The sequence below is a fragment of the Gossypium arboreum genome, chromosome 7 (genome assembly GCF_025698485.1).
Source record: "Gossypium arboreum isolate Shixiya-1 chromosome 7, ASM2569848v2, whole genome shotgun sequence".
Taxonomy (NCBI): domain Eukaryota; kingdom Viridiplantae; phylum Streptophyta; class Magnoliopsida; order Malvales; family Malvaceae; genus Gossypium; species Gossypium arboreum.
Window position 1 is genome coordinate 11,463,313 of NC_069076.1, and position 9,778 is coordinate 11,473,090.

The 9,778-nt window shown below is 48.0% G+C and overlaps 1 pseudogene; it reads right to left on the reverse strand.

Annotated features, from left to right (window-relative positions):
* Positions 1 to 499: 499 nt before the first annotated feature.
* LOC128295763 (28S ribosomal RNA) lies at positions 500 to 6,807 on the reverse strand (annotated as a pseudogene).
* Between the last annotated feature and the right edge of the window lie 2,971 nt (positions 6,808 to 9,778).

The following is a 9,778-nucleotide window of genomic DNA, read 5'->3' on the forward strand; positions in this document are numbered from 1 at the left end:
CTACCAGTCGACATTCATGTGTCTGAAACAGGGACAGGTTTCAGATGTCTGAAACAGGGACACTTTTTTCAGCCCAACGCTCCCGCAGATCCGAGGCACCAAGGTGCCGATGTTTGCCCGATGACCCTCACCACGGGATGGCCTACGTTGCGGATGTTGCCCGAGGCTCCCGTACATGCCTGAAATGGGGGCAAGTTTTTTTTTACGCCACTTACACTTAGTATTTTTAATTGAAAATTTTTTCTGTTGGCCCAAAATAAATACAAGAAGCCGAATGAAATATGGCATGATGGCACGGTAGATAATTGAACACGTGCCCGGGCCGCCAACAGTTGGGAGCTCGCACTCTCACCACCACGGCCCCCGTTGTGCCATGTTTCCCGGGGGGCGGCACGGCCAAGTGTTTAACTAACTCCTTACACTAAGTCCCCCACTTGGGGACCCCAAGGTCGGGACATGCAAAAGAACAAGGGTGGATCGGAAGGGAGATGGGGGAGGGACGAATCGAAGTGACAAAGGGTCAATCTCGGTGGATCGTGGCAAGAAGGCCACTCGCCACTTACAATACCCCGTCACAGATTTAAGTCGCCCGCAAAGGATTCTAACCGCCGCTGGGAATTACGCCCAAGGAGGCGCCATGACTTGTCCACCGCATGATCATTGCACCTACGACCGCGTGCCTTAGGGGCCAAAGGCCCCTCTTGCGGGTCGGCAATAGGGCGACGGGCGCGTCGTCGCTTTCTGGCCCTGGATTCGACTTAGAGGCGTTCAACATAATCCAACAGATGGTAGCCGCACCATCGGCTTTTCAACCAAGCGCGATGACCAATTGTGGGAATCAACGGTTCCTCTCGTACTAGGTTGAATTACTATTACGACCACGACCATCAAGAGGGTAAAACTAACCCGTCTCACGACGGTCTAAACCCACTCACGTTCCCTCTTGGTGGGTGAACAATCCAACACTTGGTGAATTACGCTTCACAATGATAGGAAGAGCCGACATCGAAGGATCAAAAGCAACGTCGCTATGAACGCTATCGCCACAAGCCGCTTATCCTGTGGTAACTTTTCTAACACCTCTAGCTTCAAATTCAAGGTCTAAAGGATCGATAGGCCACGCTTTCACGGTTCAGATTCGATCGAAATCGAAATCAAACGAGCTTTTACCCTTTTGTTCCACAGATTTACATTCTCGTTGAGCTCATCTTAGAACACCTGCATTATCTTTTAACAAATGTGCCGCCTCACCAAACTCCCCACCGACAATGTCTACCCCTGGTCCAAAAGAGGGCCGTCCCGCCTCCGATTCATGGAATAAGTAAAATAACGTTAAAAGTAGTGGTATTTCAATTTCGCACGAGAGCTCCCACTTATCCTACACCTCTCAAGTCATTTCACAAAGTCGACTAGAGTCAAGCTCAACAGGTCTTCTTTCCTCACGATTACGCCAAGCCCGTTCCTTGGCTATGGTTTCACTGGATAGTAGATGTGACGGTGGGAATCTCGTTAATCCATTCATGCGCGTCACTAATTAGATGACGAGGCATTTGGCTACCTTAAGAGAGTCATAGTTACTCCGCCGCTTACCCGCGCTTGGTTGAATTTCTTCACTTTGACATTTAGAGCACAGGCGTAAATCACATTGCGTGAGCATCCGCACGGACCATCGCAATGCTTTGTTTTAATTAAACAATGGATTCCCTTGTCCGCATTTCGCTTCGAGTCGATTGTTAAATCGCCTGGAAGGCCCCCGAAGGAGCTGTTCGATCCGTCCCCGGCCGACACCGCGAATGACCAGCTCTCGCCATGAAGCGGCTTCGAGCGATACACGGCGGCAATGACGGGTTCGAGATCGAACCTCGTGCCCGACCCTCGAGCCAATCCTTTTCTCGAGGTTACGGATCCATTTTGCCGACTTCCCTTGCCTACATTGTTCCATTGACGAGAGGTTGTTCACCTTGGAGACTGATGCGGTTATGAGTACGACCGGCGCGGACGGCACTTTCGGTCCTCCAGATTTTCAAGGGTCACGGGCGCACCGGACACCACGCGACGTGCGGTGCTCTTTCACCATTGGACCCTACCTCCGATGAGCCATTTCGGTGGTGGGCGGTAGTTAAATGAAAAGATAACTCTTCCCGAGGCCCCGCCGACGCCTCCGGACTCCTAATTGTAACACCCTCGCCTCATCCGATCCCAGGGACGGGTTCGAGGTGCTACCGACTTTTACTAACACTTCCATACTAAACAGGCCATGAAATCTCAAATAATTAAAAACTTTTCTTTTCACATGCAATTTGTCCCTTATGCGAGCTTCGAGGCCCAATACATGCATTCAGGCGGTTCGGGACCCAATCGAGAACTCATGAAAACTTAGAAAAATCTCTTGCGTTAAGGCTTCACACGCCCATGTGCTCAGTCAGTATGGCCGAAATAGTCTAATTATCAAGCCTTTTGTCACTCTCACACCACATGCATAGATACATACTTATCCAATAACATACAACGTGGCATAAATGAGCTCTTAAACATCTACAAACATGATATGCTCAAGTTATTTTCTTATGTAATAAATATTATAGAATTTGCCCATATCATTACCACATACTAGACATAACTATCATTACATCACAAACCATTCATGAAGCATTATTAACTATTTACCAATCACTTAATCCTGCATTAGTTACTAGCTCATCAATGAATCTCAATTCAATCTCTAGGCATACATGTTGTAAGCCACATCACAAGAAATAATAACATAAATGCATAAGAATAATCATATGGGCCCATAACGTCATTAGCCGACAAAGGCCAATTTACATGACTAATACTACCTTAATAACAAGCCAATGCCTTTGGCTAAATCATAATATTACATACTCACATTAAAACCCTATACATACCATAGACTCGAATCACTTGAGTTTATTTACTCCGATAACGTTAACTCGATAGGGTGATAATATCTCTGACGGCCTCCAACCCGAGCTAACCTGGAACTCTAGAAAACATGGGAAAGAAGGGGTAAGCTTTAAGCTTAGTAAGTTCATATGAAAACAATAAGCAACTCATTAACTTGTTTTATCAATGTTTACAACATATTTTCAAGTTCACTACAAGCTGTCTTTCTGAGCAACGGTCACTAAATTATTTATATCTGGAGCTACGAAACTCCGAATTAAGTTCCGTTAATTTTCCCTGAAACTAGACTTATTTTATTTTTTTCCATAAAATTTCCAGAATTTTTGGTTAAGCCAAATAGTACAGTTTATTAGTTAAAGTCTCCCCTGTTTCAGGGTATGACCACTTTGACCCCTGTACACTACAAACTGAATTTCTCCCTGTACAAAATTCCAACGACCAAGCCGTTTATTCCCTATAAAAATAGACTCAATAAGGAATCCATTCATGTAAGGTATAACTCTTAATAATTTTTGTACAATTTTTGGTGAATTTCTAAATTTATAACAGGGGATCTCGAATTCATTCAGACCCTGTTTCACAAGAATTCAAATATCAAACAATATGGAATTCTTTTTCTTCCTCTGTTTCTTTCATGTGAAAATAGACTCATTAAGCTTTAATCCCATATTTTATTCTGCCTCTAACTCATTTTCCACTATTTTTAGTGTATTTTCAAAGTTACACTACTGCAGTAACTCAAATCTGTCAAGGCTAAATTACTCATTCATGATCATTGTTCATAATATTAATACAACACCATTTTATCCATCATGGTAAGAATACATATTATGCATCATAGATCATCACATATCAAGGCATTCTCATAGGATTAGTATACATACTTGCACAACACGTAACATAACTCGAGTGCATACTCACCAATGACTTACCTCATTGAGACCATCATTAACTCTTTCCTTGGATTGCCCGCTGAACACTTGGAATACTAATTAGATACTCGGAAAAGCCTTTGCACATAAGTGCTTCAATTGTAGCTAAAGCTACCTCATATCTCATGACATTTCAATGCTCACTCTCGAGCTAGTCATCTAGACTCATAATTCCTAGTGACATGTCACTCAGATCCTATTCTATTCCTAAGGTTCAAACGGATTTTTCCTCGTCTATTAAGGCTTTGTCTTATCATATTTCTATTAATTACATACACATTAATATCTGTACAATTCATGTAATGATAACATTTAAATACATGTATAGCATGGTATTGTTTACATACTGAACTTACCTCGATACCACAAATGTGAAAAGGACATACTAGTCCATAAATCGATTTCTTTCCGTTCTAGGTCCAAGTCTCAATTTTCATCATCTATAACATCACATTTAGCCTACCAATCAGTCACAATATTCATATGGGTCTAAAATCATATTTTTACAAATTTTCATTTTGACCCCTAAACTTTTGCATATTTGCACTTTTGCCCCAATGCTCAGAAATTAATTTTATTCAATTTCTATAAGGTTTAAGACATGCTGAACATTTTTCTCTTCTATGGCAACTCCAAATTTTCACTAATTCACACACTTATGACCAATTTGTAACTTTCACAATTTAACCCTTTTGACATTTTTACCGAAATTCATTGAATAAAACTCATATTTAACACATCAAACATTCATTATCCACTATAAATCATCAAAGCACAACCATATCATGAATGGGTAAATTTTAAACTCTAATTTCTCTTCAATCAATTGGTAGAAATAGAAAATTTAAGCTTCAGGATCTCAAAATACGAAAATCATTAAAAGCGGGACAAAACCATACCTATATAAGCCATAAAAGCTTGGCGAATGGAGCTCATCCATGGCTGCTATTTTCTGTTCTTTCCACGGTTGAAGAAGAAAGAATGAAAAAAAAATGATAGCTTTTATCATTTGTCTTATTAGATTATTTTAATTAATTTACAAAATTACCCTTTTATTTCAACCAAATTTCAAAATACCAAACAAATATCCATTCACTAACTTATTAAAGGAATAATTGTCACATAAGGACTTTCAATTTAAAACTCATAACAATTAGGCACCTCATATATAAAGAACTCAACTTTTGCACTTTTTACAATTTAGTCCTTTTGACTAAATTGAGTGCTCAAACGTCAAAATTTTTGAATAAAATTTTTACAAAATATTTTCATAAATTTATAGACTATAAAATATAATAAAATAAATTTTTTTTCTTCGTCGGGTTTGTGGTCCCGAAACCATTTATTCGAAACTAGACCCAAAATCGGGCTATTACACTAATGTTGCCGTCGACCACCGCGTCCGGTTCAGAATTTTAACCCGATTCCTTTGAAGCTCAAGGAACAACGCTTATCGGACGGGCTTCCCCGTCTCTTAGGATCGACTAACCCATGTGCAAGTGTCGTTCACGTGGAACCTTTCCCTCTTGACCTTCAAAGTTCTCATTTGAATATTTGCTACTACCACCAAGATCTCGCACCGACGCCCACTCGCCGGACTCGCGCCCGTGTTTTATGGGCGATCGCCGCCCTCCTACTCATCGGGCTCGGCTCTTGCCCCGACGGCAGTAGGGTATAGGTCGCGCTTAGCGCCATCCATTTTGGGGCTAATTGATTCAAGAGTGAGTTGTTACACACTCCTTAGCGGATTTCGACTTCTATGACCACCGTCCTGCTGTCTTAATCGACCAACACCCTTTGTGGGTTCTAGGTCGGTAGCGTAGTTGGGCACCGTAACCCGGCTTCGGTTTATCCCAAGACGCCGCCTTCGCTTACCAAAATGGCCCACTTGGAGCTCTCGATTACGTGGCGCGGCTCAACGAAGTAGCCGCACCGTCCCTACCTATTTAAAGTTTGAGAATAGGTCGAGGCGTTGCGCCCGATGCCTCTAATCATTGGCTTTACCCGATAGAACTCGCTAAGGGCTCCAGCTATCCCGAGGGAAACTTCTGAGGAACCAGCTACTAGACAGTTCGATTAGTCTTTCGCTACTATACCCAAGTCGATTTAGCGATTTGCACGTCGAGATCGGCTGGGGGCTCCACCAGAGTTTCCTCGGCTTCGCCCGCTCAAGCATAGTTCACCATCTTCGAGTCCCGACAGGTATGCTCTCACTCGAACCCTTCTCGGAAGATCAAGGTCGGTCACGGGTGCACCCGTGAGGATCCCGCCAATCGCCTTCCTTGAGCCTTACGGGTTTTCTAGCCTGTTGACTCGCACACATGTCGACTCCTTGGTCCGAGTTTCAAGACGGGCGAATGGGAGCCCGCAGTCCGACGCCCGAGCACGTGGGTGCGTAAGCACGTCAAGGCGGCGTGTCTTTGGATCCCACGAACGAGGTGACGTCTCCACAAGTGTATCAAAGGTCCACGCCTCGAAGCTGATCGGCGGACCGCCTCGCCGTTCCACATCGGACCGGGCGCATCGCCGCCCCCATCCGCTTCCCTCCCGACAATTTCAAGCACTCTTTGACTCTCTTTTCAATGTCCTTTTCATCTTTCCTCGCGGTACTTGTTCGCTATCGCCTCTCTCACCAGATTTAGCTTTGGGCGAATTTACCGCCCGATTAGGGTCAGATTCCCAAACAACTCGACTCAGTGAGACAGCGCCTCATGGTGCGGCGGTCCGCACGACGGGCTCTCACCTCTCCGTCGCCCCTTTCTAGGGACTTGGGCCCGTCCGCCGAGAGACGATTCTCAGACTACAATTGAACGCCGGTGGCGCCTCGATTCTCAAGCCGGGCTTTTCCTGGTTAGATTCATTGTTACTAGGGAATCTGGTAAGTTTCTTTTCCTCCGCTTATTGATATGCTTAAACTCAGCGGGTAATCCCGCTTGACCTGGGGTCGCGATGCAAGCACCATCCTTGCGATACCGAAAGGGTTCAAGGGTCTCAATCGATGAACGCACACGACTCCGAACAAGGTGTCACGCACGGTTATCCGAGTAGCAAATACCATCAAACAAACTATAACTGATTTAATGAGCCATTCGTAGTTTCACAGTCTGAATTTGTTCATACTTACACATGCATGGCTTAATCTTTGAGACAAGCATATGACTACTGGCAGGATCAACCAGGTAGCATTCCTCCGCGACGTCGGCACTGCATGGCTCTCAACATGCTTTGTGAGCAACGAAGAAGTCATGACAGAGCACGAGCATCGTCAATGTCAAGAGACAAAATGCATAGGCATCGAGAGACAAGGGCCTAAACCCTACTCTCAAAAATATTTTCCGCATCCGAAAGCACGAACGAGCACCAATGCACTGACGAGGCCACACCGATTTAAAGGGACACACTCGGGACACAGGGCACGATTGTGGTCCACCACACACCCCAAAGGGCACGAGATGGAGAAGGGACGGCAACACATCCATAATTCCATTTGACTCAGGTACGCAACACAGGATCCCGATCGCACCCCTTGGGTTCAATTAGAATAAGGGGAGTCAATGAAGAGGAGTGTGGCTCGACAGTTTGATGCGGGTAGCATAGAGCCTGCCAATACACACAACCAAAACACCACTCATATGCCCATTGCGTACTAGTAGTAGCACCCATGCACACCGGCCAACAACCCACCCAACCAATGTATTGATAGGGGAGTGGAAGGAACAATGAAACGAGGGCATACCACAAACGCTTGGCACGAGAACTACGAGGGACAAAATCCTACTGGGACTTGGTCGAGCCAAGACCGAGCCTACAAACTCAACTTACACCCCCCAGTGAACCGTTGTTGTCAAAGGGACTTGGTACTGGGGTCACGGGCAGCTTCGAATGCAGGCAAGGCCTTGGCAAGGCCAAGGCGCCGATGGGTCACCGACTTTGGAGGCACAAGGCGTCCCCAACATGACGGGGGAGAATGGGAAAGCCAAGCTCGAGCCCATAGCAATGCATAAGCCACCCCAAGAGATCTTTGCCCGATATAGGAACCCGGTCCCGAGTCGTTGGCTACATTTCTATGAGCACGGGCTTGACCGCCGTAAAATCATCACCCCGCCACTAGCGCCACGATCGACCCACCACCGCTGGTAAGTCATTGCGGGACTATCCGACCCCCATGGGGTCATGGATGTACCCCACCTCGGCCTCGAGGGGGCCACGTCGAGGGCGGCGGATCACTATCCCTTAAAGAGCTAAAAACTTCGTCAATCGCTACGAAACATTCAGATGTCCAAACGGGACACTTTTCTTTAGCCAAGACATCCGAGGCACCGGGTGCCCTGCCGCCGAGGCATCAAGACATCCAACGTCCTAGGTTGCCTATGGTGTCCGAGGCTCCCGCACATCCAAGCACCAAGGTGCCAATGCTGCTCGAGGCTCCCGCACATCCAAGCACGAAGGTGCCGATGGTGCCCGAGGCTCCCGTACGACCAAGGGCCTAGGTTACCGATGGTGCCCGAGGCTCCCGCACGACCAAGGGCCTAGGTTGCCGATGGTGTCTGAGGCTCCCGTGCATCCAAGCACGAAGGTGCCGATGGTGCCTGAGGCTCCCGCACGACCAGGGGCCTAGGTTACCGATAGTGCCCAAGGCTCCCGTACGACCAGGGGCCTAGGTCCCAATGGTGCCTGAGGCTCTCGCACGACCAGAGGCCTAGGTTGCCGATGGTGCCCAAGGATCCCGCACGACTAGGGGCTTAGGTTGCCGATGGTGCCAGACGCTCCCGCACGACCAGGGGCCCAGGTTGCCGATAGTGCCCGAGGCTTCCGCACGACCAGGGGCCTAGGTTGCAGATGGTGCCGATGGTGTGAGGCTCTCGCACGACCAGGGGCCTAGGCTGCCGATGGTGCCGAGACTCCCGCACGACTAAGTGCCTAGGTTGCCGATGGTGTCCGAGGCTTCCGCACATCCAAGGGCCTAGGTTGCCGATGGTGTCCGAGGCTCCCGTACATCCAAGCGCCAAGGTGCCGATGGTGTCCGAGGCTCCCGTACAACCAAGGGCCTAGGTTGCCGATGGTGTCCGAGGTCCCGCACGACCAAGGGCCTAGGTTGCGGAAGTGCCGAGGCTCTCGCACGACCAAGGGCCTAGGTTGCCGATGGTGCTCGAGGCTCCCGTACGACCAAGGGCCTAGGTTACCGATGGTGCCCGTGGCTCCCGTACGACCAAGGTCCTAGGTTGCCAATGGTGCCGAGGCTCTCGCACATCCTTGCACCAAGGTGCCGATGGTGCCCAAGGCTCCCGCACATCCGAGCACCAAAGTGCTGATGGTCACCGAGGCTCCTGCACAACCAAGAGCCTAGTTTGCCGATAGTGTCCGAGGTGTCCGAGGCTCCTGCAACATCCAAGGCACCAAGGTTTAGATGCTTGCGAGGCTCTCGCACCACTGACGTCCTAGGTTGCCGATGGCGTCCAAGGCTCCAGCACGTCCAAGCAGCAATGTGCCGATGCTCCGGGACCATCGACTTCCTAGGTTACCAATGGTGCCTGATGCTCCGGCGCGACCAAATGCCCAAGGTGCCGGAGGCTCTTGTTCCGAAAGGGGAGGGACCGGGATGATTCAAAAGGGGAGGGACCTGAGGGAGGGACCGGGACGACTCGTAGCATCGTTTTCTATATTCTGGGATGGCTCACCGGAGCACCGCCGGGAAAGCTCGCCGGAGCACCACCGGAATGGATCGTCGGAGCACCGCCGGGAACCTAACCGGCGATGGGAGGCACCGACGTCTGGGCATGAGATGGGCGTAGGCAGTGCCCTGGACAACCCCTGTTCGCTCAATATCACCTCCCCCCTAAAGAGCTAAAAAAACTTGGTCAATGTGCTACTAGGCGACATTCTTTTTTTTTTTGATAAAAACGACCCAAGGGTCAACT